General features: G+C 39.0%; 1 long non-coding RNA gene across 1 annotated transcript in view; it reads left to right on the top strand.

Moving 5' to 3' along the window:
- The first annotated feature begins 1,735 nt into the window (after window positions 1-1,735).
- LOC137633938 (uncharacterized) overlaps window positions 1,736-27,271 on the top strand; it is a 203,624-nt gene continuing 178,088 nt past the window's right edge. Inside the window, exon 1 of the long non-coding RNA XR_011042365.1 lies at window positions 1,736-1,807. This is a non-coding gene — a long non-coding RNA (uncharacterized lncRNA). The remainder of the gene's footprint in view (window positions 1,808-27,271) is intronic.

The following is a 27,271-nucleotide window of genomic DNA, read 5'->3' as shown; positions in this document are numbered from 1 at the left end:
ATTGGTGTCCCAGACAAATTAAATCAAAATTCGTTGGGAGATTTTTATCTAAAAACTTAAATATGCAAAAAAAGAGATTTCAATTTTAATCATGTATAATAAATCCAGATGAAAATTGCAGATAAAATTATTATTATAAAACTGGATTGATTTTAATCAAATGTAAAAATAAAAATTGTAAAGTTTTTTTTCCTTAAAAGATTTGGAAAAAGAAGAAAAGTCTTTGTTTCATATTTTACCAGAAAAATTTAGAAAAATACCTTCAAACTTTGATTTTCTTTACAAAGAATAAAGAAAATATACCCTTTTTTATATATTAATTTATCATTTTAACAAATTTTACAGTAAATTTTGATAAAAATATATTTTAAATATAAAGAATCTAAAGTTGAAATGATAGTTGTATATTAGATAAGGATTAAGCCTGAGTTTCTAGTTAGTCTTTTCAAGTATATTTATTTTCATATAATTTCAATAGTATATTTATATATTAAGACAACAAACAAACTAATATATATTCATTTTTTAAAGCTGTGTAATTTTTTGCTAAATATTTGCGAGATATTAAAGGCAATTTGCCATTGTTTACATAAGAAGTTGACAATTATCTTTTAAATATCTATTATTGTCAACGGCGCCAAATTTAAACACTAACAAAATATCCTAATTATTCCAAATTATGAAAAATATACAGACTTTTCAACAAATTTTCTTGATTAAAATTAAACTTTGATAAAATCTAAGGGAATTTCATTGAAATTTTCACTATATTTGATTCATATAATCTTTTTCATTTTGGCCACGTGTTCTTGCTAAAAATCAGCTGATTTTTTGCATTACCAACTTATAGTTGCAATGTACCTTTAATATATCATATTTATTTGATAAATATAGAATTATTGGCATAAAAAACTATTCTTAATGAGTTTTCCTAGTTTATTGATTCAATTTCCAATAAAAATAATATTTATTAACCATAAATTTAAAGTTTATACAATAGTTATAAAATAGAAAAGTTAATAGTTGCAAAATTAGTTGTTTTTACACTCTATAGGAGGCGATACCATCGCCATGTCCATAAAAATTTTTTAGGTGCCGAGCGTAAAATGTGTCTAAAAACATAATTAATTATTATGAAAATATCACCATAATAATAAAATTTAATAATTATATTGTTTAAGTGTTTTAAATTTAATCTATATACGATTTTTTGGATATTTTGTATTTAAGCTTGTTGGCACTTAGATCATGGCGTCTCCATTTAGGGGAATTATTCCAAAATAAAAAAAAATCTAGGGATTTTGAGGACAAATTTTCTGAACCAGTTTGATGGTTTAAAGAAAATATTTTATAGTTTATAGTTACTAAAATTTAATTCCTGAAAGTAATTACATTTTATAATATAACTATAAAGCACAGAAATATATATAATACTGAATTTAGATTGTGTTGATGAATGCTAGGGAGAAAATTAGCTCCTAATTTTGGGGAAATTTTATAGTAAAAATATAAATTTCATGCTTTAAGTAAATTTTATTATTTGTGGTTACAAAACACGTAATTCCTAAAATTAATTACATTTTATGATATAACAATAAGACACCTAAATATATATAACACTGAATTCAGATTGTGTTGATGAATGCTAAGGAGAAAATTAGCCCCTATTTTAGGGGAAGTTTCGTTTGTTTAGGTATATTTATCTTCATAACAACATGGCTAATTCAATATGGTAGACGAAGTGATACATCAAACTCATCGTTCACAAGTTTTATTTAATTTTTGTGCCTTTTAAAGTGACTTTTCTGTAAGTATTAGTGTCATAGGTTAATCTATTTAACTTTATTACTATGTTGATATATAATTAAGAGTGGCACTCTCAGAATTTATATGGAAAATATAGATTTAGAGTTTTTGAACCGGCTTTTAGTGACAGTACCGTGTTTCATGCTATAGCCTACATACAAATATATTCATTTATAATGCAAGGTTATTTTAGTATTCATACTGTATAAAGGTCAATGAGGAAGGTCATATTAAGGTCCATATCAGAAACTGTTACTTGAGTTTTAGATTGTGTTATTTACTTAACCCCAATTTTAGATTTTCACATATTTTCGTAGTGGCAGAGACTGGCCTTCATGATTCTATTATATGATTCAAATTCCATGATCCAGGTCATTGCTGGAAATTCATGGAATTATGTATGTAGTTTTGGATTATCATAAAAAGTTAATATATCAATTTTATTGTAACTACCAAATGTTTGTTAATGGCAGATAATTTCTTCGCTTACCTAACCTAACCTACCCCAGTATGTGAGGGTCTTACCTTTGGCAAACACCCTTGTTATATCTTTGCTGAAGACCTTTATCTTGCCTGATGTTGAGTGACTTATGAGTTATTAAAAACTCATAATTTAGTATATTTCCAGCCTCAACTGTATGGAATTTTTGAAGTTTTATCATTTGTTCAGCATTTTTCAAAAGCTTGAGATTTTGGTATTACTCTCTGCAAGCACTTCATGGGCCATCTACTGCCTTCGTAGATTTGAACAGAAAGTTTGCTTGGTACAAGCACTGTATTTGTTTTGAGAAGTTTGTTTGTATGTGCGTTGTTCATTCAGTATGTTGGGTGTATATTGAAGCAGGAAAACTATATATTTATTTACTAAGGCACTTCCCCAATTTTGGGGGTTAGCTGACATCTAACAAATGAAAAAAAAAATGGACGTTTCCTCTTTACGCTCCTCCCAGCCTGACGAGGGACTCGACCAAGTTCGGCTGGTACTGCTAGCAAAACTAGACCAAATACTTTTCTTAGAGTTTTCAATAACTATTGGGAAAAATCTGCCTGGCTGAGTTAAACATGATTATTATATATTTGTTCCTGCAGATATAAAAGGGCATTTTTTTTTTTCATAGTGTGAACTCAGCTGTCAAACTATATAGTGATGCGTCGTCTGTTACTGTCTAACGGTAAGGGAAGCTCACTAATCCATACACTTAGTTTTCAGGGGCACTGCCTATTTTTAATATTTCTTGTAGATAATGGTTAGTATATCTCTTATAATGTCATTATTGTTCTTAAAACTCTATACAGAGTTGTTCATTACTTTCCTTCCTTCCTCACTAGGCTTTTGTTCCCTATTGGGGCCCTTGGTCTTGTAGCATCCTGCGTTTCCAACTAGGGTTGTAGCTTAGCAAGTAATGATGATGATAATAAAAGAAATTAAAGAAGAAAAAAGTTTGTACATCTGACTGTATTGTATATTTAACCTGCTAATAGAAACTTGTTTCGGTTTAAAGGCTCCAAATTTGTCTATATTTACCACCGAACTTAATGGCATCCGGACTTCTATGGACATGAATAACCTTATAGGAAAGGGGGCCAATTTTACAATATTTTGTGATGTAAGGAATCTCCTACAAAATTTCAAAGGTTTCAATTCTAGTAACCCTTGAGTTTTTAAGATTTGAGAGTGCTCATTATTATTGGGCTGAGAGGTATAACAATTCAATTATTCTGGGTTCTAGCAGGTATACAAATTAAGTTTTGCGGGGTACCGACAAACTTGCTCATAAATGAAGAGGCAGAGAGAGAGGTAAAGGAAGCTGCAACCGAGTTGCTTTGTCGGCTACCTATTGGACACACTCGTCTGATGCACAAGGTTTTTTATGACTGGCTGAAGTTAGCCAATTTGCAAACTGGTACCCCTTCCATAGAGCTATTTTTTTTTACCTAATGCCCCACTGTTGTGTCCTTGAGAAATAGATGTGTTGGAGGTTCGAGGTAGGGATAGCGGTTGGCAAATTCTTGGTCGGATTGGAGTATCTCTCAGAGTTCTCGTAATTCTACCTTCTGAGAAAAATTGTCATAGGACGTAAAACTACGCATCGCTTAAGCCTGCTCGCACTTTGGGTAACCACCTGTTAACAAACATTCTCCCGTGAGTGTATACTCACCTGGATGCGCGCATTATACGTTTAGTGTGCGTTCTAAGAACTTTGAATATAGTATTCTCCTTGTTGTGCACTGTTCCGTTCGCATTTGCTATTCACCGGGTGCACGTGGTGCTGATTTTGACTATTGCTCTCCGCTTAGCATGTGAACGCCCATCTATTTGCACTCCATGTGGCTTCTCAAGGCGAGAGAACACGCACCGAGAACATATTTTCCTTGAAAATACTATATTATACATGTTGGTATGAGATACACCTACTTACTCCCTGTGTTCTATCTCGCGAAGGGGAGTTAGCACACTACCAGTAGGGATAAGGACTGTTCCATTCTCTTCCTTTCCTGCACAATGACTCCAACTTTTGGGAGAGAGAAAACAAGCTGGGATCATTCTCGTTGTGTGTACAGGTTACGAGATGTTAGCGGCACTAGCGCAAGGCATCCGTGTGGCCTTCAATTTTGTGTTTCATCTTTAGGGCAGGATTCTGATTGTGTTTGCTCCTTACAAGACAAATTTTCCCTTGCTTTTCTTGATCAGCGTTTTCTCTTTGCATCGGCTGTCCGCTGCTATTGCAAAAGTTACACAGTTACCCAAGTTAGTTACTGCTATCAGGAACCTTTTATAAGGTTATCACGATGGGGAACCACATTACAATCGCTTACTGAGACGCGAAACCTGTCGGTGGAGAACCGCAAGATCTGGAACATGGATTAGAGCGTACGCTCTTACCTCTAGCGTTCGTCACATTTGAATCACCAGGGAACTCATTCGCCTAATTCCATTACCAGTTTCTTCACAGCACTCCTTCCATAGAGGAGGTAGAAGGAAACAGAAACTCAGGATGGCAAATCTCTCGAAGAGTCTCGAGACTTGACAATATGTTTGTATGGCTTCATGGGAGGAGTAGCGTAGGATTTTCAGTATGGGTTACAATAACACCAAAAGTACTCCATCTCGTTTATCATGTCCGAGACTATTCGCATCCCTTGATTTTAAACCATCCAGTATGGTCCTAGGAAATTTCTCCTACCTAAGGTTAATAAAAGTAATTTGTAATTTTCAATATCAAACTTACCCGATGATCATATAGCTGCATCCCTGCTGCCCGACAGAAAAAACCTACGGGAGGAATACGCCAGCGATCGCTATACAGGTGGGGGTGTACATCAACAGCGCCATCTGTCAAGTAGGTACTCAAGTACTCGATGTCAACAACGAACCAATTTTCCCTCTGTCGTGCCACAGGCAAGACCTACTGAATACGCCGTCCCTAACTGGTTTTGTTTTCACAACGTTTTGGTGAAGTACACTATTCCAGTTTTGAGCTTTCGCTATGCAGGGGTTTTATCTTCATTTCAAAACTTGAACTCGTTTTGGATAGATTTAATTTTGGTGACGAAGAGAGTATGGACTCGAAGAGAGTATGGACTCTCTTTCACTTTTAAATGGCCGACCCTTCCCTTAGACGGAAGTGTGTTTAGGTTTTTGGTAATTTTGCTTAACAAGTTATAGATCTATTTATTTTATATCTCTCCGCCTTTAAGGCCTCTTCGATTAACTTTCCATTTATTATAAGCTTATAAAAATTAATTTTTATGTTTGTTTATATGCGACCTTTCCTAATAGTAGGCGGTCCTTACTTGGAACCGAAGTTAATTAACTTTGAGCCCGTCATATCGTATTTACCTTTTAAGAATTTAAACCCTTTTTTAATTTTATGTTTTTGAAGAATTTCTTTGATAGTCTCGTACTGTTTTCAAAGATGAACTAACGTTTAGTTTTGTCTCCGCAGTTGACGTTCAGAACGTTCAACATGCGCTCTATCGTTACGATAGAGATAGAGTATTTCACGGTTTCACGTTGCAGTAAGAGTAAACCGATTCTAGCGTTTCGTTCATTCTTTCTTAGCTTAAATGGTTTAAATTCTAAATAAAGGAACTTTTTATTTGGGAAACCTTTCAGTTTTTTCCTTTAGCAAATAATATGTTTTAACGATATATAATTGGGCTCTTCTCTTTGGTTCTAAGTCAAGAGAGAAGAGAGAGAAGGATAGAGACGGAGGGAGAGAGAGGAGAATAAACGTTTCGTTCAAGCGGGTAACGTTGTTCTCGTTTTTTACTCTTCTCCCTTGTCGCTGTAGGGGAAGAAGGTAAAACGTTTCTAGAGTTTTATTCTTGTTCCCAGGCTTTATGCGGTGAGAGATTTTAAACGTAGTTTATTTGATCTAGTGTTTAGTCTCTTTTCCAGCCACTGAATTCTTTATCTTTAATTGTGTTTTTCTGTTGCATTGTAAACTGTTTTCGCAATTACTACCTTTTAATGAAGGATAGGATTGCGTGTTTCAGGTGGAAATCAGTTAAAGTTTCGATTTCAGTGAAATAAGTGCAAACAGAAAATCAAAAGTGATAAAGTGATATGCGCAAAGTGTTACAGTGTTGCGTTCGAGGGTTCGTCTGTTCGTGCCAGTTGTTCACCTAGTCCGATACCTCTTACAAGCTCCCAAGCCCAGGGGAGAAGTAATGTCGAAGGACTTATGGGTTCCACAGGCCTTGATCGACGAACAGACGTTTCCCTCCGTGGTTTCGGGTGTATCTACACACGTTGCCGACGTGATCACCCCACCCACACAAAGACGAGAGAGCCCATTTATTCCTCGTCTGGGGAAGAGGTTTCTCGCAGAAACCATGGACCAATCTTGCTGCTTTTTAAATGCAAGTCGGTCCCTTCCGCGCAAGTCCAACGGCCTAGGTGTAGCCACTGGGTCAGTTCGGACTCGCTGCAGTCATCCGACGACTGCACACCTTCCGAGAGAGGCAAGGTGGTACCGCAACAGGCAGTAACTCCGTCTGTTGCCGCACCAGCTGTTTTAGACCCTCAGTCACAACGGACAGTAGCTCCGTTTGTTGCCGTCTTTTATAGACCCTAGTGGTACATGCTGCAGATATGCAGTCTCAGTTGCTTCCTTCATGCAGGAGTATCGTGCTGAGAAGGTTGACACTGCACCTGTTAACCTACAACCTGCCACGGTTGTGCGCTCAGCAGATACTGCGGCTGCCTGCTCCCACACTCCATCTGTGAGAGCTCCACCACCGATGCGCAGTCGACCCTGCCAGACGCATGTTCATGCTGCACCCTCCGTTGACATGCGTGAGCTACCGCATCAGCAGTGGGAAGGTGCTGTCAAGCTGCTGTGTTTTGCCGCAATGCGGCATGATCCGCAACCCACGGCAGTCCCTCCCACGCACCAGCACTCCGCTTTTGTTGTTGCCAGCTCCCACACTCCGACTGCGGAGCAGGGTTGCCAACTCAAATTTTCAAATGTCGCTAGATAGGCTTGCAAAAGTAGCTAGAAAGTAGCTAAAGTCATATGGAATTTCTCTAAAGAAAGTAGCTAAAATAGAATACTGTAAAAAAGGCAATGAATTAGCACAAAATCGCTAATTTGGCAACTCTGCTGCGGAGAAGGTTGACGATGCACCCGTTGGCCTACAGCCTGCCACGGTTGTGCGCCCGGCATGGCTGCCTGCTCCCACACTCTTGTTGTGAGAGCTCCTCCACCCATGCGCAGTCGACTCTGCCAGACGCATGCTGACTCCCACAGACACACGGAGCACTCTGTTGCCGTGCGTGAGCTATCACAAGCTGCCGTGTTTTGACACGGTGTGTCAGCCTCCGCAACACTCTGTGGTTACCGCCACTCGCCCGCAGCAAACTAGTCAGTCAGGAGTTGAGGCTTCCCCACACAGCTTTGGTTGTTGCCAACTCACAGACTGTCAAACAGTTACATGACGTTGCCTTCTGGTGTGCTACTAATACACCAGTGCTGTATGTCCTCACGCACCTGTTGGGGTTGACAGTTCAGTTTTTGACAGTTCACAGACTGTCAAGCAGTTTCATAACGTTGCCTTCTGGTCTGCTGCTTATGCACCAGTGAAACCCTCACTGAGATAACCTAGCTTTTCTCGGACATGGTTCCTGTAGATGAGAAAGTGCTGTTCTCCCTCCTTCTGATATTCCCTTGAGGACTCTGTCATTTGGAGAGGAGCCTTAAGCTGCTTAGCCTCCTATGGACTTTAATTAAAGCATAACATGCTTCCAGGGAGGGTAAATGGTTCCGCTTCAGTCGCTAACCCCGTCTGTTGCCACACCTGCTCCCATAGACCTTGGGCTTTGTTGCAAGACATGCAGTCCAAGCTTAGTCCTTGATAGAGGATTGTTTACGGAGAAGAACCTTCTTGCCAACAACCTTCCTACCGGTTGGTTGTACGCCCTGTTGACGCTGAGGTATCCTACTCACGTCCGCCAGTTGAGATGGTTCCTCCACCGGTGCGACCCAGTGTGAAGCGACTCTCGGAGGTGGTTGTGGACGTTCAGTGTGTCACTGGGAAGACGTTCAACAACCTGCAGAGGTGACTTGTTGTGACGCAGTGCGGCAACCTCAGCAACCCGTTAAGGGGTTGTCTGCACAACCCAGACAGTCTAGACAGTTTCGGGTTGTCGCTGTACTTCCTCGCTTCCCCTTGGTTGACAGTTCACAGACTGTGCAGCAGTACCATGATCTTGTGTCCGGCTCCGTCACGCATCCACCAGTGCGACCGGATTCAGCGAGTCAGACGTTGCCCACTCCGTTGCCATTTCCTCATCAGTTTCGGATGAGGAACCCTCTGATGAGGACATGGCTGAACAAGACGATCAACCCCCAGCCCTGCTATCCATCCAGAAGATGCTGAAGAAGGAACACGGCCCTGTCAGGCTGTGGATGAGTCTGGTTAGGACACTGTCATCCGTGGTTCAATTGGTGTCACTTGGAAGACTACACCTCCGTCCTCTTCGGTTTCATCTAGCTCTTCACTGGAAAAGGACAAGACGCTAGAAGCGGTCTTGATCCCGGTTTCCGGAAGATAAGTCTGGTCTGACTTGATGAAAGGACTTTATCAACCTTTAATAGGGTTTTCCCCTGACTGTTCAGACTCCCAACCACGTTCTCTTCTCAGACCCATCGGACGTAGGCTGGGGTGTGACCTTAGGCGGTAGGGAATGTTCGGGATTATGGAACTCGAGACAAAGGACAAAGCATTTCACCTGCAAGAAGCTTCTGGCAGTACGTCTGACCTGGAAAAGCTTCAGGTCTCTCCTTCAAGGCAAAGTAGTGGAGGTGAACACGGACAACTCCCTGCTTTGATGTACATCTCCTAGCAAGGAGGGACCTACTCTCTGACATGGTACGAGTTCGCAAGTGACCTCCTCTCCTGTTCAACAGGTCTAGACTTTTCGCTAGTAACAAGTTTCTTCCAAGGCAACTTGAATGTCTTAGCAGATTGTCTCAGTAGGAAGGGACAATAATTCCAACATATTGGACCCTCCACAAGGATGTATGCAAGAGACTTTGGGTCCTGGGGCCAGCCAAGCATAGATCTCTTCGCAACCTCGATGTCCAAGAGGCTCTCTATACTTTGCTCACCTATCCCGGACCCAGCAGTAGTTCTTTTAGATGCCTTTATACTAGATTGGTCTCATCTAGATCTATATGCATTCCCTCTGTTCTAGATTGTCAACAAGGTACTGCAGAAGTTCGCCTCTCACGAAGGGACGAAGTTGACACTAGTTGCTTCCCTCTGGCCCGCGAGAGAATAACTCACCGAGGTACTTCGATGGCTAGTAGACGTATCCAGAACTCTTCCCCTAAGGGTGGACCTGCTACGTCTGCCACGCGTAAGAAGGTACTCCAAGGCCTCCACGCTCTTCGTCTCACTGCCTTCAGAGTATCGAAAGACTCTCGAGAACTAGAGGTTTTTCGAAGGAGGCAACCAGAGCGATGGCTAGAGCAAGGAGAACATCCACCCTTAGAGTCTACCAATCGAAGTGGGAAATCTTCCGAAACTGGTGCAAGTCAGTATCCGTATCCTCGACCAGTACCTCTGTAACTCAAATAGCTGACTTCCTCTTATATCTGAGGAAAGAGCGATCTCTTTCAGCTCCCACTATCAAGGGTTACAGAAGCATGTTGGCATCAGTCTTCCGTCACAGAGGCTTAGATCTTTCCAACAATATAGATCTACAGGACCTCCTTAAGTCTTTTGAGACCACGAAGGAGCGTCGTTTGGTTACACCTGGTTGGAATTTAGACGTGGTTCTAAGGTTCCTTATGTTAGACAGGTTCGAACCACTTCAATCAGCCTCCCTGAAAGATCTCACCTTTAAGACTCTTTTCCTGATATGCTTAACCACAGCTAAAAGAGTCAGTGAGATTCATGCCTTCAGCAAGAACATCGGATTCTCATCCGAAACGGCTACATGTTCTACATCTTGGTTTTCTAGCCAAACACGAGCTGCCTTCTCGGCCTTGACCAATATCGTTCGATATTCCAAACTTATCGTATGGTTGGAAATGAACTAGAAAGAGTATTATGTCCTGTAAGAGCTCTTAAGTTCTACTTTAAAACCTTTGCGAGGCACGTCTGAAGCTTTATGGTGTTCAGTTAAGAATTCATCTTTGCCTATGTCAGAGAATTCTTTATCCTATTTTTATCAGACTGTTAATACGAGAAGCTCATTCCCTTCTGAATGAGGAAGACCAAGCTTGGCTGAAGGTAAGGACACACGAAGTTAGAACTGTCACAACTTCCGTGACCTTTAACCAAAATAGATCTCTGCAAAATATATTCGACGCAACCTATTGGAAAAGCAAATCAGTGTTCGCGTCTTTTATCTTAAGAATGTGCAGTCTCTTTACGAGAACTGCTACACTCTGGGACCATTCGTAGCAACGAGTGCAGTAGTGGTGGGGGCTCCACCACTACAATTCCCTAATTCCAGAACCTTTTTAATCTTTCTCTTGAAATATTTTTGGGTTGTCCGGAAGGCTAAGAAGCCTTTCGCATCCTACTTGATTTGGCGGGTAGTCAAAATCATTTCTTGAGAAGCGCCTAGATTAGAGGTTTTGATGAGGACCTTTAGTATGGGTTGCAACCCTTCATACTTCAGCTCCTAGGAGTCGCTCAGCATCCTATGAGGATCGCGAGGCTCAGTAAGGAAGACGTACTTAAAAAGGCAGAGTAATTGTTCAAGTCGTCTTCCTTACCAGGTACTTATTTATTTTATGCTTGTTATTTTGAATAACTGCTAAAATGAAATACAGAATACTTAGCTCATAATGTCAACTTGTTATGCTGGTCTCTACCCACCCCCCTGGGTGTGAATCAGCTATATGATCATCGGGTAAGTTTGATATTGAAAAATGTTATTTTCCTTAGTAAAATAAATTTTTGAATATACTTACCCGATGATCATAAATTAAAGGACCCACCCTTCCTCCCCAATAGAGAACCAGTGGGACAGAGGAGAAAATTGGTTCGTTGTTGACATCGAGTACTTGAGTACCTACTTGACAGATGGCGCTGTTGATGTACACCCCCACCTGTATAGCGATCGCTGGCGTATTCCTCCCGTAGGTTTTTTCTGTCGGGCAGCAGGGATGCAGCTATATGATCATCGGGTAAGTATATTCAAAAATTTATTTTACTAAGGAAAATAACATTTTTCATAATTATTCAAACCTGAGTTTTAAGGTCCATTTTCCTCTTCAACTGCAAGCCTTAGATGAAAGCCTTAAGCTTAAGATTAAAGCTTGAATCTCAAGCTTAATATGGGCCAGTAACTAACGACATCTCGTATATTGACAGCTGAAGTTCAGTCAATTTTTAGACATATTCTTACTAAAGAACGTTACTTTGTAAAGTTAGGAAAAATACAAATGACTTGTGATATAATTCATTCTACATTTCAAGTTTAAAAGTATATTACGTTTTATTAAATGAAACCAGACGGGTAAAAAGACATAGAAATATACCAAAGTGTTTTATGTATATAAGAACTTTGATTGTAATCTAACAGTTTTTTTAGTTATAGAGTTAGGCAAATGGAACATTCGCAAATGCAAAATTTTTTTTTAGAAGGATTTAGATCTGTAAAAATAGCATTTTTTAAAATGGGGAAAAGTATATTAGTAAGTATTCATTATTTTTTAATAGTTATCTGCATCCAGGAGAATATAAAACCAGGCCAGAAGGGATTTTTATTCATTAATACTGTTGTGCGAGTTTTAATGCAATATTTTAATGAGTTGGTGCATTGTAAGCTAAGACTCAATAGTCGTTAGACAATTAGGCTTTGTAATTTTAAAAAGCAATGTTTAAAGTTTAATAAATTATTCCAATATGTAATTTTTATATTTAGCTCCGCCACCAATCTTGGAAGGAGGTTATGTTTGTTTGTGAACAGCTTCCTGGCCACAATTTTAATCATAGAGTAATGAAACTGGCAGGGATTAACTGTTATGTAATTAGCTGGAAATTATTAGATTTTGAAAGGTCAAGGTCAAAGTCACAGTCGAGCAAAATGTCCAATTCACGTAATCTCTCATAAGTTTGGACATCTCTCTCAGAGAGACTTCAAACTTGGTTCAAATTTAAGTGTATTGAAATCCATGCCCATTAAAGGCCGATTCACACGACCCATTTTCTTTCCGACAGGTTGGGTGGTGGCTAACCTCCGTCAAAATGTTGTACATTCACACGAGGCCTTCCGTATCCGTTTACCAGCGCGCGGTTTTCATTGTATACTTAGAATCTGTCACGTGAACACCGAGTAAATTACGATAATTTTGACACTTTTAGATGTTGGTTGATAACTGTGTTGATAAAATAAGTGAGGCAACTTCATTATACTTTATGCACAGCCAAGAATATTAGAATGATGATAAATTCACCAGTTTTATTTAATGCCTCTCCAGTCATTTTCCATATCTTTTATTTATGTGAATTATTTCTATACATCTTGTTTGCCATGTCAAATATCTCCTCATACCCTTGAAAAGTTTCAATTAACCTCTCATACATGGTGTCAACAACAAAATAACTCATTTCTATGACTATACTATGAGAAAAGTCGGGGTTGTAGGCCACAAAACGAACGGGTTCAATACAGGTCCTCGTTCACACAAAACATCATCCACCCGTTGGTTGCGACGGATGGCTAACGGACGTCAAACTGGACGAGGTTTCTTGGAAAGAAAGCCGGGCCGACTCGGACGGCTGACGTCCGAGGGCCGCCGTCTGCCTAACGGGTTGTGTGAACAGTTGCATTTGAATACAAGTAAGAAAGCTAGATGCCGGTTAACCGATGGCCAGCCTGTCGGAAAGAAAACGGGTCGTGTGAATCGGCCTTAATACATGTTAAGGTCAAGGTCGAGAAATAAGGTGCCGCGGCGGAGGTCTGCACTCTACTGAGTGCCCTTCTAGTTTTAAAAAGCAACACTTAATAGTTTGATATAATTATATATCTGTAGTTTTTATATTTGTTCTTATGATAACTTGATTTTTGTAAGTTGGCAAAACTGTCATGTAAACTGAAGTAAATTTATTTGTGTATAAAATGTATTTGCCGATTCACTTATGGTTAAAATTAGTGATTTTCCGGATTCTTTATATATATTTTTAAATCCAGGTTTAGGTGACACCAATATGACTTATTTTATATCAGTAATAAATCAAAATTGCAGTTGATTATATTTGATTTTCAATTTGCAGGTGACCTGCGATGCAGGATGAGTCAAGGACAGAGCCATCGTAGGCGACCTGTAATAAGTCTCCGTTGGGAGAAGGGCCTGTTTCTATCTCCGAGCCTCAGCCTTGGGCTCCCCCAGCGGGATAGCGTACTCCCTGTCCAAACGGTTTCTACAGCCTTATAAAGGTTTGTCTCTCGGTTAATAGGTAGAGAAAATAACTCTCTGGATCATTTATATTATTTGATAATTTGTGAGATTTTACCTCCAAAGAATCTGTAGGTTTGTCACTAGCTTAACTTAAAAGGGATACACATAAATTGGTATAAAACATTGGAAAATATAGATGTATAATACACACATGGTTCAAAATACAGTTCTGGTTATACGTAAATTATTTGTAAAGACAACAAAAAGTGTAACGGAGAGAGTGAAATGGCCCTCTGAGACTCATGTTTTGCAAGTTATTCAAAGATCTTGTATTGAATATGCATTTGTTTTAGATTATAGAATATTATGGCATCGTATTTGATAAATCTTGTCCAGATAATAATAAGTTCTTCTTAAGGGAAACATGACGATGATCACCTTATTCGTCCGACACGTAGGTTTCTACTGTCTAATGTCCATTGTGTTAGCGGGATTTTCTGACACTGACACTACTGAGTTATTGTACATATATATTATAAATTCCTTCTTTATAAAATACTTTTAAAATAAATCCTAACATTTTCTATATTACAATCCTCGGTTTATATATCCTTTACAGGTAGTAGGTTGGCCAGGGCACCAGCCACCCATTGAGATACTACCGCTAGAGAGATATGAGGTCTTTTGACTGATCAGACAGTACTACATTGGATCCTTCTCTCTGGTTACTGTTCATTTCCCTTTTGCCCACACACACACACACACCGTATAGTCTGGCATATTCTTTACATATTCTCCTCTGTCTTCATACACCTGACAACACTGATTACCAAACAATTCTTCTTCACCCAAGGGGTTTTTGCACTAATTGTTCAGTGGCCACTTTCCTCTTGGTAAGGGTAGAAGAGACTCTTTACCTATGGTAAGCAGCTCATCTAGGAGAAGGACACTCCAAAATCAAACTATTGTTCTCTAGTCTTGGATAGTGCCATAGCCTCTCTACCATGGTCTTCCACTCTCTTGGGTTAGAGTTCTCTTGCTTGAGGGTACACTTGGGCACACGATTCTATCTTATTTCTCTTCCACTTGTTTTGTTAAAGTTCTTATAGTTTATATAGGAAATATTGATTTTAATGTTGTTACTCTTAAAGTATTTTATTTTTCCTTTTTCCTTTCCTCACTGGGCTAATTTCCCTGTTGGTGCCCCCGGGCTTATAACATCCTGTTTTTTCCAACTAGGGTTGTAGCTTAGTAACTAATGATGATGATAATAATAATCTCCGTTGTTTTGGGTTAGCGTGAGTCTCTAACACTAGTGAATTAGTGTTCAAACTTATAGATCATGTAGTTGTGAACTACTCATTATTGTCAGGTTTACTTAATTTTATTTATTTATTTTTTTTGCCATGTATCCAGACATCTTGATGTTTTTTATGTTTCTTTTCCTTATAAGAGCTTTTCTTCATCAGCATAATTGATGTAGAACAAAACGGAAATTGAATTGAGAACCCCAAAATTGAACGAGTTAGGCAGACACCCTGAGGAGAACTGAACTTAGTAATGATTGGACAGTATTTAGGCCGATTTTATGTTATTTAATATAATACATTTGACATAGATACAAGTCTTGCAGTTTATTATATAAGTTATTCATACATACATATACCAAGGCACTTCCCCCAATTTTGGGGGTTAGCCGACATCAAACAAATGAAACAAAAAAGGGGACATCTCTATGTTCCTCCCAGCCTGACAAGGGACTCAATTGAGTTCGGCTGGTACTGCTAGGGTGCCACAGCCCACCCTCCCACATTATCCACCACAGCTGAAGCTTCATAATGCTGAATCCCCTACTGCTGCTACTTCCGCGGTCATGCAAGGCACCGGAGGAAGCAGCAGGGCCTACCGGAACTGCGTCACAATCGCTCGCCATTCATTCCTATTTCTAGCACTCTCTCTTGCCTCTCTCACAGTTATTAATACTTAAAATACATTAAGATCCATTTTATGATTCAAGAACTGACATAGGATTTTGTGTTTTAGAAAAGCTATACTGTATAAATGTACATTAATAATATGCAGAATATCACTGGCTTATTTAAAACTTCTATTCCAAAGTTTCCTTTTAACCAGAGTAATTTTATTTGTAATATACAAAAGATATAAACTTATAGGTTTGAATCTGAAGAACTAATCTTGAAGAACTAATCTTGAAGAACTAATCTTGTCGGCCATTTTGAGAGAGAAGAATAATGTACTAATGTATGGAATAATCAAAACTATTTTATAAGATTCTATGGTTTTATATAGGGAAGAAGGGCTGAACTTAGTGGCCTATTCATTGTAAACACTAGAAAGATTTGAACTACTTAATTAAGTACGGCCGCACTTATTTGAATTGTTACTTAACGAAGCAAGCTGTTCTTCCTCCTATCAGACCAATGATGAATATTTTAAATACTTTATTGAAACATCTTAAACCAAAGGTAGAGACCATTTGATAACTCTTCTCTTTTATTGCAGATAATCTTCCTTCAGTAATTGGTGCGATAGAGAGAATCTTTAGCAAGAAAAATTCAAGAAGGCTTTGCAAGTGCCGAAATGCAATATAGTGCAGTTGGAGTTTTACGAAGACCCTGATGGGCTCCAGGAGTCTTACGAAGCCCCAAGTCAACTCGGTCTTACAAAGCCGCCAATGGACGCCAGGAGTGTTACAAAGTCCCTAATGGACTTCAGGAGTCTTCCAAAGCTCTCGGCCGACTCCAAGTGTCTTCAGAATCCCCCAGTGGACTCCAGGAGTGTTAACGAAGCTCTCGGTCTACTCCAAGAGTCATTAAAAAGCCATCAAAAGTTGCAAAACAGATGGAAAATCATGACTCGCCTCACCAATGCCAAAACAAAAACTGTATTTTGTCACTCGGGTAGATTGTATAAAAAATGTCGGCACCAAAGGTATTGGGTTTTATCACAAGCTTTAATTCATTTTAATTTATTTATTTAATCTTTTTAATCCATTCTTATTCACATTTAGATGTAATATGAATGTGTGTGATTTATAGTTATTCCGTAACTGGAATACAAACCTTAGCTATTTAATAGGGGTATTACTTTCGGCGTAGCTGAAATGACGAGCCATTAAAATTTAACAATGGTTTACTACCCACACCGCTAGTTAGGTAGGGGAGGGTAGCTTGCTAACCCCACCCCCCCTCACACACACCTGTGCTTGAACTCACTTTGCTCTTGGCTCGAATGGTAGTCGGACGTGTCCGCTTTCATCCTCGCCGCTCATTGGCAGCCATTAATGCTTTTTTTTATTTTGCTTTCTCTTTTTGACAGGTTTGTGTTTGAAGTTGGCCTCTGCTATTGTGCGCACCTGGCCTGGATTACCCGACCGCCCCTGCGGAACATTCATGTTGGCGGTCGAGACAGACCCTCACACCGTTTGCCCTTACTGTAGAAGTCAGCGGTATGATAGTGATAATAGTGTAGTGAGTGCAGGGAGTGGTCTACCTCCCAGTGGGAGAGGTTTTCACGGCGACGTAAGAAGAAGTCCAGACGGGATATTTCTCCTTCAAAGGTTTCTTTGAAAGGAGAAAAACCCAAGGACTCTTCTTCTGTTGCCCAAACCTCCTCCGAAGCTCCCAGTCGGTCGGTCTCTTTCGAGAGACTGTCGAGTGGTAGTGTAGACTGTTGTACTGTTTTCCAAGCTTGGGGTTCGAGAGATGGCGTTGCCTCCCCTAGCAAGGCAGCTCCACCTCTCCCCCCGGGGGAGGATGTGTCACTAATCCATCTTTTACAGCTTTGGTCTTCCTTGGGGCTTGAGGGTTCGCCCTCCAAGGAAGCCTTACTTGACTACATCCAATTGGGTGCTGCTGTCCAGCAATCACCGACTCCGGCAGAGGTTGATCCTCTGTCGATTGTCGACGTTGTGGTGTCAGAGGTATCCAATGCGGTATCTCCTAATACCTCGGCCTCTTCAAATCCCGCAATAGCTGAAGGCTTAGTTTCTCCCGTTCCTGTTCAACCAACAAGGGAGAAACTAAGTCCAACAGTCTCTCCTGCTAGTGTTTCTTTCCCTCCGTGCTGAGAAGTCTTCGCAAGCAGGGGTGGGAAAGAACTTGCCACCTTCTATGTTGGAGTCCTACATCCTTCCCAGGAAGGAGTCAAAGGACTCGAAGACTTTACCAAAGTCTTCTACAAGACATAGGACGGAGCCAACTTGCCACTCGGAGAACGTCCGCGACTCTCCCCAAGAGGAGCCTTTGGGGACAGAAGACTTCGCTGCAAGACCAACGTCAGGAGGAGAACAGCAAGAGTCAGAGCATGCGTTTTGGCAAGTTCTGACTCTAATGAGGGCTTTCAATGGGTTTGCCGACCCAGAGATCCCTCCTCGAGAGGGCAAGGACACGGTCTTGGACCGCGTATTTGGCACTCAAAAACCTTCCAAGGCCAGTGCTGCTCTGCCCTGGTCTCAGGGGGTTAAGAGTACCAGGGACAAGATCGCTGTACAGCTCTCCGAGTTGTCCTCCTCCAACCGTTCCAGTGCCGGCAACAAGCTTCTCCCACCTCCTCACGTACAGCAGAGGAGGTACTTTGAGATCCTTAAGGAGCCTTGTTTAGCTCTTCCTCTCCACCATTCATTGGAAGAGCTTACCAGGGGAGTCCCTCTTGATAGAGACTCCAACTGGCAGGTCTCGATCTCGGCAACCGAGATCCTTAACCAGGAGAAGGTTGCGAAGTGTGCTATGCAAGCCACGTTGACATCTGGTTAGGGACCTCAGGTATCCTGATACGCTCTGAGGATTTCTCCAAAGAACGTACCAGGAAATCTCAGGCACTCGCACGATCGAGTTTCTGGCCCAGCAAGTCTCGAACTTGTGGGCAAACACCATCCTGAAATGTCGGGATGCGGTGGCTGAGAAATTCCATCAGAAGGTCCCTAGCACCAAGATCAATAGGCTCAAGCATTCTTCCTTAGAAGGAACGATCCAGTTTGAGCCTAAGGACGTGGAACAGGCCGCTGAGAGGTGGAGGAAGTCTCACCAAGACTCCCTCCTTCATAGGGCTTTGACATCTAAGCCCTATAAGCCTCCAGCACCCCAGCAGTTCCATCCGACCAAGACCGCAAAACCAACGGCAGCAGCGAAGACAGTGGTGTCTAAGCCCTTTCCTGTCAAGGATAGGAAAGGCAAAAAGTCCTCCAGAGGAGGTAAGAATCCTTGAGGGAGCAGCCGAGGCCGCAAACGCTAGGATTGGCAGTCCCCCTGCATGTCCACCAGTGGGGGGATGCCTACAAAGTTGCGCAGACAGGTGGCAGCAACTCGGGGCCGATTTCTGGACGATTTCCGTAATCAGTCGGGGATATCGCATCCCGTTCATAACATCTCTACCTCCCCTGACAACGAATCCAGTGTCATTGAGCTCCCTTGCCATGGGATCAGCAAAGGGGCAAGCCCTTCGGGTAGAAGTCCAGACCCTGTTGAAGAAGGGCGTTCTCCAAGAGGTCCTCGACGGGTCTCCAGGCTTCTTCACAAGACTCTTTCTTGTAAAGAAGGCGTCTGGAGGCTGGAGACCAGTCATCGACCTCTCAGCCCTGAACAAGTTTGTCAAACAAACTCCGTTCAGCATGGAGACGGCAGACACGGTCAGACTAGCAGTGAGACCGCAAGACTTCCTGTGTACACTGGATCTAAAGGACGCGTACTTCCAGATCCCAGTCCATCCGTCTTCAAGGAAGTACTTAAGATTCAGCCTAGACAACAAGATCTACCAGTTCAAGGTGCTGTGCTTCGGTCTCTCCACAGCACCACAGGTTTTCACCAGTGTTTTCACCCTAATATCTTCGTGGGCACACAGGATTGGCATCCGTCTCCTCCGTTATCTCGTTATCTGTAGGTTCTTTTGAACGTGTTATCAAGTCTGGGATGTTGGTCATTTCAAGAATTCTTGTCTCAATCCAATTCAATCAGTTTATTTAGGAATGAGAATTGCCTGGGTTTCTTTCCATGACTTTCTGTGGGAGAGAAGAATTCAGAACTTTCTACTTATGATCAAAAAGCTTTCGAGAAATTCCCCCACCATAAGTAGATAAGTGTTCCCAGAAATGTCTTCTTACATACATCCATATACCAAGGCACTTCCCCCAATTTTGGGGGGTAGCCGACATCAAACAAATGAAACAAAAGGGGACCTCTACTCTCTACATTCCTCCCACCCTGACAAGGGACTCAACCGAATTCGACTGGTACTACTAGGGTGGCACAGCCCCCTACCCTCCCACATTATCCACCACAGATGAAGCTTCATAATGCTGAATCCCCTACTGCTGCTATCTATGTCTTCTTAGGAGAAGTAAATTCCTATTTGCTCAACTCAGAATACTGCCCATTCAATTTCATCTTAAACAGGACGGGACAGATCTTATAGAGCCAAAATCAGTTCCTATCATTCTGTCCATCAAAAATCAATTGCACCTTCTAGATTCGAGGGATTTTCTTCAGAATCTACTTCAGTGAGGAAGTCCTAAGTTTCTGAATCTGTCTGGTAAAATGGGGAGCTACTCTAGAGATGAATCATCTATCGATAATTGCTCGATTGTAGAGTTGCAAACGCTCCAAAATTGCTTAGTTTTTTTGTGTTCAAGGCACCAGTTCTGTCTGGTTTTCTAGTGAAAGTAAACGTCATTGCTACACACTCTTGACGACATGATTCCTTTGGCAATAAACAGTATTGAGAAATGGGGCCACAAGGTCAAGAAATATTTCCCCAAACTAGAAATTTTGTTTTGAACTAGAGATGGACATTTTTCCCTCATTTCATTCTGGGAAATCGATGTCTTAGTGGAATTATTAACCGAATGCTTTTCTTGTTCTTAGGGGTGTGTCTGCTTGAGGAGAGTTAAAGTTTATCAGTGGTCGACAAGTTTGCAATTTCAATAAAGTTTCCCTCGTAAGATTTTCAAGATTGAGTGTTTTCACCTTATCAAGTCTGGGGATGTGAATGCAAGTATTGTTCTTATAGAGCCAGTTTGCTCCCTGTCAGAGTTTTAAATATCTGGGACTCGTTTAGTGAGGAAACCATTTCTGTTACTCAATTGGAAATCCTCTCTGACAATACAATTTCCACATGGGACTTTTTCAAAACTATATTTTTCCATTATAGCAGCTAGAAAGACTTGTCTTAACATCAACAGTATACTGTACATGCTTTTCTTAGTTTAAAAATAGAAAGATTTAAAGTATTGAAATCAGTTTAAGAATTTTTTATAGGTTATAAAGAGAGGTTTTTCTGTAGTCAAATTATGGTTGTATTTATTTTGACCTCAGTTTAGCAATAGATTCTGTTACTAACAGTGTGATCAGATGTTGCAAGGTCCTTTATTATTGAAAAAATTTCTACTTTCAAATTGAATTAGATTAAATCAGGATGTTGTACTAAGGTACTTGAGCTGTTGGTTTGATCCTCTGGATAAAGTTTCCTCAGTGTCTGGTGAAATTTTGTTTAAGCTACAGACAGAAGAATGAGCAAGTCCTTTCTCTACTTTCTCTACAAGCTTATTCCTATTTGGGGATACTATAATGGTTCCTCAATACACTCTTCTACCATTTCCTTCTATCCAGTGCATCTTCCTCACTCAGTCCCAACTCCCTCATGTCTCTCTTCACACTGTCAATCCATCGCAGTTTTGGTCTACCTAAACTTCTCCCACATGGTAGTCCCGCATCCATCATATCATCTTCCTTAAAGGATAGTTTTCCTCTCGTTTTTATGTCTCTACCATTACATACATGTTTAATTAAGATTCTAGTATTAATACTAGAGTCTATTGCTAGAGAGAAAAAGTCTGTTGAGTGAATAGGTTGCCCCATACTCTTCTCATTCCTCCCTTGAACGTAGGTTTGAGGAATAACCTTTGAAAACATTCATTCCAGTTAGAGCATTGAAACTCAAACCAATAAGGTCAAGATCTCAAAGATTCTTTCAAAATTCTGTTTTGTATCGTATTTAAACTTGCAAAGATCTATTTTTGAAAATGCTCTCCTATTTTAACCTTTAGAAGGCTTACATACTGCAGTCGTGTAAGTCTTGGTTAACATTTTGATGAAAGTTTTCTATCAGAATCAAGTGTGAAATCTCATTTTAGAAGATCAGCTCCTACCTATAGTTTAACCAGAGATTTATACTCTGCAATAGTTATCAAAACAGCAGAGTTGTGTTAGCCACCTGTATTTTAACCAATAAGCCTCTGTACCATGGTCTTCCACTGTCTAGGGTTAGAGTTCTCTTGCTTGAAGGTACACTCGGGCACACTATTTCTGTTGACTTACTTCATTTCCTCACTGGGCTATTTTCCATATTTACTATCTTTAGCTAAGGTAGTAATAATAGAATTATTAGCATCAGGGGAGATTTTAAAGTGGTTGATATTCTTTTTAAGTTTTCTGAGGCACCCTAGCATTGCCAGCCAAACTCGGTTGAGTCCCTTGTCAGGCTGGGAGGAACATAGAGAGGAGACGTCCCCTTTTATGTTTCATTTGTTTGATGTCGGCTACCCTCCAAAATTGGGGGAGTGCCTTGGTATATGTATGTAGGTACTATTTGATAGGTTTAAGGTGACGAGCTATTCAGGTTTTAAGTGGCATATGTCTATCAAATTAGGTCTAGACATTTTCTTAGACGTAGCCTGGTTATCTTTGTTCAGACAAGATTTGGTTAATACCAAATTAAAGTTGAGATTAATTTTGAAAATATTATTTTTATATATTAGGTTTATGTTAAACCTACTAGAGCAATTTAGTATTCAATGCATGCATTCCATGAAGGGTCATTAAAATAAACCTAATTATTAAACTGATATTATTTCAATACTTTCTTGGTATTCATGTAAGTTCCTACCCAGATCTCCTTCACATGTCTATGTTTTTACTATGCAATTCCTTTGGGAAGAATAAGGACACAGCTTCCCCAATCAGGCCATTTACCTGTACCATCTCTGTGGGAACAGGTTACAAATACTTGTTTTTTGTGAAATAAATTCTTTTATCTTATTTTGGCAAAGATCTTCATTTTTAGTTGAATAACCCATGAATTCCAAATAAGTATTTAAAGTTAATTCAGTTTAGATTTTAAATTATTTATTTCAAAAGATTGGATAATTTCCGTCGTAGAACTGGGTCCTCGGTTGAAAGAATTCAGTCTTATGTTTTCTTGTTCTCTTCCATATTTGGGTTTAAGACCTTGACTTTATGAGATGCGGAAGTTGATGTTTGTTAAGCAAAGAATATTAAGTTCGTAGACCCTACTTGATATGAGTCCAATTTTGGCTGCAGTTTGTGGTTTTTTGTATTTTCTGTCCGTCCTCTTCGAACTTTTGACTTCACAGTTTAACTGAAAGGTTTTCCCCAGCTGTGCTCTGTTGGCAAATGGTCTCCCAGCACCCAACACCTTTCTTAAATAGACTAAGTTCAAGATATGTATAGGTATTGTTGAATCGGTCACCATTTAGTGTCTCGGTTCTTGAAAGACTTGAAAAAAAAGGGTGAATTTTTGTAGCTATTTAACCCCTTCCTTAGGTAGATTTATTTCAAGTTTCACTATTCTCAATGTTCCGTTGTGTTTCTCGGTAACTAGATTTCATATTTCCTAAACTCTGAATGACCTCTGTATATTACTGTTGCACAAAAGACGATGGCGCAATGATTGTCATTTAGCATTTTTATTGTTTTACTCCTAAGCTGTTTATTGTACTTCATCTCAAAATTTGAATTAGTCTTTGAGTTGGAGCAAATCTTTACTGAGATATTCAGTCTTAAGATGTGACTCTAACTATATATTTAAACTATAATAGTAACTTAGTATTTGGTCCCTTTTTTTATGATCAAAATATTTGGAAGTCGTAAATTATTCATCTTTCAGTGTTGATCTTATAGTTAGGGACGGGGTAGTTAGACCTGTCAGTATATATATAAAAAAAACTTGAATCTCGGCAGCTATTGCCTGATTGTGCGTATTTCTGTCTACTTCTCATCTAGGTCGTGTGATACTTTGATGATTGATAGACACCAGGTGTTTTATGTGGGTTAATCCAAGCAACTAATGATTTGAATGCAGTTCAATGTGAGGATGTAAGAAAGGCTTTAGCATTGCCAAAACTTTGCAGATATTTAGTAAAATACATGACCAATATTCTCTAGTTTCGTAAGTAATCACAAATGTATCATAGAAAATTGTGGTCAAACTTAATTTCAATTGGTTTTGTAGCCTCTAAATTCACCATTTTGGAAGCGTAAACGTTGCAGAGGTCGATGAAGGAAAGAACTGCTAGTGATTTGAGCTCTCTGGGAAGCTTTTTATGTTGTGTATATATATTGATTTCCTTGATTGATTTGCTTATAGATCAGTAAGTGCAAACTGTTTATAATTGAATGTTTCACCAGATATTTTATATATTAAATTTTGTTCATCTTAATTTGTACAAATTTGAATTTATTTAACTGGAGAGGATAATGTATGTAGACAGGAATTGAATATTTAATTGGAGATTTTAAAAACAATGTAGATCAAGATTAAAAAGAATTTCATGTTTTTAAAGTCAAAGTTATTTTAAATGAGCTTTTTTTTTGTATATCATCTTGAGTCTTGGACAACTAAGACAGTGAGATATAGGAGACAGACAAGTCCACAAAGGTTGTCCATTTTAACCAAATTTTTAGCTATTTGTCACTTTCATCAAATTGAAAAAATGTTTAGTATTTTCTAAATAATTTTCCTGTTTCAAACGTAATGAACAAATGTAGATTTTACTTTGCAACTTTTATTCATATTTTTCATTTTGATATAAAATCTTTGTTTTTGACTCATTATTTATATTAATATTCAAAATTTTCAATAAAATAATTAGTTTTTTGAGCAACTTATTTATTATATTGTTGCAAGGAATCAAATTAGAGATTCTCAAAATATGATTTTGCATAAATTTTTAATTTCACAAAACTGTAATTTGAAATTATAATTTAATATTTTCCATTATTAAAGTATTAGATATTAATGGTTTTATGTTCATAAAAATGTATTTTGTAACATATTTAAATGTTCCTGGATTGTGATGAATATACCATATCATTTTGAGGAGGACTGTCATCATTTTGGTCGAGTGTTGGTCACTAGTAAGTGGTTTAACTTCTCTGAGGCATTTTATAAATACACTACTGTATAATACAACAGCTGTATAGCTTTTAGGGCTACTGTATCACTGATATGAACCTATACATCTCCTGCTTATTCTCTTTAAGCTATAACAATGTTTCCGACATTGTTACAAAATAAAGAAAAACAGAAGGAAATGTATAGTATGATATATCATTAATACAGTACCTCTGTAAGCTATACAACTGTATTATACAGTAGTGCATTTCTCAAACGACTTGGGGAATTGAATTCACTTACGAGTGTCCAACAATCGACCTAAATGACGACAGTACTCCTCAAAATGATGTGGTATATTTAAAACAATACAGGAACATTTAAACTCGAATTACAAAATACATTTTTTATTAACTTACACCATGATTCATTCAAGATATATTTTGGGTTAATATTGTATGCCTTTTACTTGCATTATTATGCTTCATGATGTATGAAATATATTACTATGTAAGAATATGTAATTAAAACAAACAAGGACTAATAAAATACATAAGTTCAAGATATACTTTTATTTAATTAAAGTACAAAAATATAAAAATATAAATTTAAAAATTTTATTTTTTCATATACATTAGTGTCCCCCCCAAAATAGGGGCTGACCTCACAGAACGGCTTTGCAGGCACTTGGCGACCTTCCCTTGGTGCCCTGCAGGTCAGAGAATCCGTACAGTAGGCAGACAATGCCGGAGGTACTACCGAGACTATTGTGTCGTGTGCCTTTTATCTGAATGGGAAATTGAGTATCTGGCAACTGTCTTGGTTAATGGGAGAATTGCCACTAAGAGGTCTTCCATTTTTGGTTAAAGTGAAATTGGTTTTCTCAAAGTTAGTAAGAAGTTTATTATAACTTGAGATGAAACTGCCATATTTTATCCTTTATATAAAGTCCTTAGATGTAATTCTTAAAAGGTGATTTAAAATGTCATAATTAAAGAGGTAATCTTGAACCAGAATTAGTTGGGAAAATTATAAAGTCACATTTATAGTTTGGTTAACCGACTGATTTTCAAAAATTCCATTTAATAAACTGAAGCAAAATTGCTTTATAAAATCATGACAAGATATTAAATTTATATTTTTTACCCATACAAAGTCAAACACCATCTTTAACAAAGCAATTTTATATTCCTTTTAAAAAAAATCAAACAATTCCATTTTACATCTCGGTCAGATGGAATACTGTCGGCAGAAAGTATGTTTACACAAGATAAGTATCCGTGTACCTATACCATGTGATCGGAAGGTGTACTCTCCATAAGACACTTGGGGTGTCATTTCAGTTTTGTTGTCTATTCTAATTTCTGTAATGCAATATCATAGAAAATAAGTCCAGTTAAGAATATAGAATATTAAAAAAAGCATTAGAATTGGCCATAAGTTACACATTCCTTTCATATAAAAAATAATTGTATAAATAATAAATTCCAATTAAAATTTAATTCACCAAACTAGAATGTAGGCTATTACAAATGTGACCTCAAACTTCAAACACATTTTTTCCATGTATTTACAAATTAATATTTTGATTACAAAGAAATTATTTATTTATTTCACTACTTTTCATGAAATGTACCTGTTTCATTCCTCCTGAATAAGAAATACTTAGTGTGTGCTTAGTCAAACGATTAAATAGTGAAATGAAGTATTTATTCAACTGAATTACGCAATAGTTAACCTGAATTCTACATTGTTCATATCATAGCATCAGAAGAATAATAAAAACAACTGAAAAATATGAATGAATCTTCATTAATGTTCAGATGTTTATGATTTACTTAAATGTAACGAGTCGCCAACGAACGCACGAGTCTTCGTTTCGAGCGCATTTTATTAAACCAGGTTTTGAAAACTTCCGAGAGAGCAGCAAAGACCAAAACACACGTCCGATAAACACCGTTTTCACGCGATGCTTCTCCGATGGGCGAAAGACTTTGGAAAAGGGGGTGACATCCGTCCGGGGTACTGCCCCGACGTCCGCTAAACTCACCCCAGCGAGACGTCGGATCGAACTAGCGTTGCATTCCCCCGAACAGACGAGATAGCACAGGCAGCGTGGCCGCCCAGGCAAGGCTACGAGAGACGTGTTTATGGTACTAAAGTGACCTTAAATACCATAAGACACCAGTCGGATACCTTCCTGGGCGGGCAAATTACTGCCTGACCTTTACGTAATATCAAAGTATTTGTACATAATAAAGTTATTTCCTGCTTGTTCTGTTAACCAAAAGGCGAGATTTATTTGAAACGTTCCCTTCTAGTTGTCTTGTTACAAATGGCCGTCTGAAATCTCTGATTGTCCTTAATATCGTATCAATTTAAATATCTTTCAATGATCTTCATTTCAACTGGCTGACACAGCGGCAAATTCCAAACAAGGAGGAGGAGAAATT

The sequence above is a fragment of the Palaemon carinicauda genome, chromosome 43, assembly GCF_036898095.1.
Source record: "Palaemon carinicauda isolate YSFRI2023 chromosome 43, ASM3689809v2, whole genome shotgun sequence".
In the NCBI taxonomy this organism is placed as follows: Eukaryota; Metazoa; Arthropoda; class Malacostraca; order Decapoda; family Palaemonidae; genus Palaemon; species Palaemon carinicauda.
This window is presented reverse-complemented; position numbering and strand designations above follow the sequence as displayed.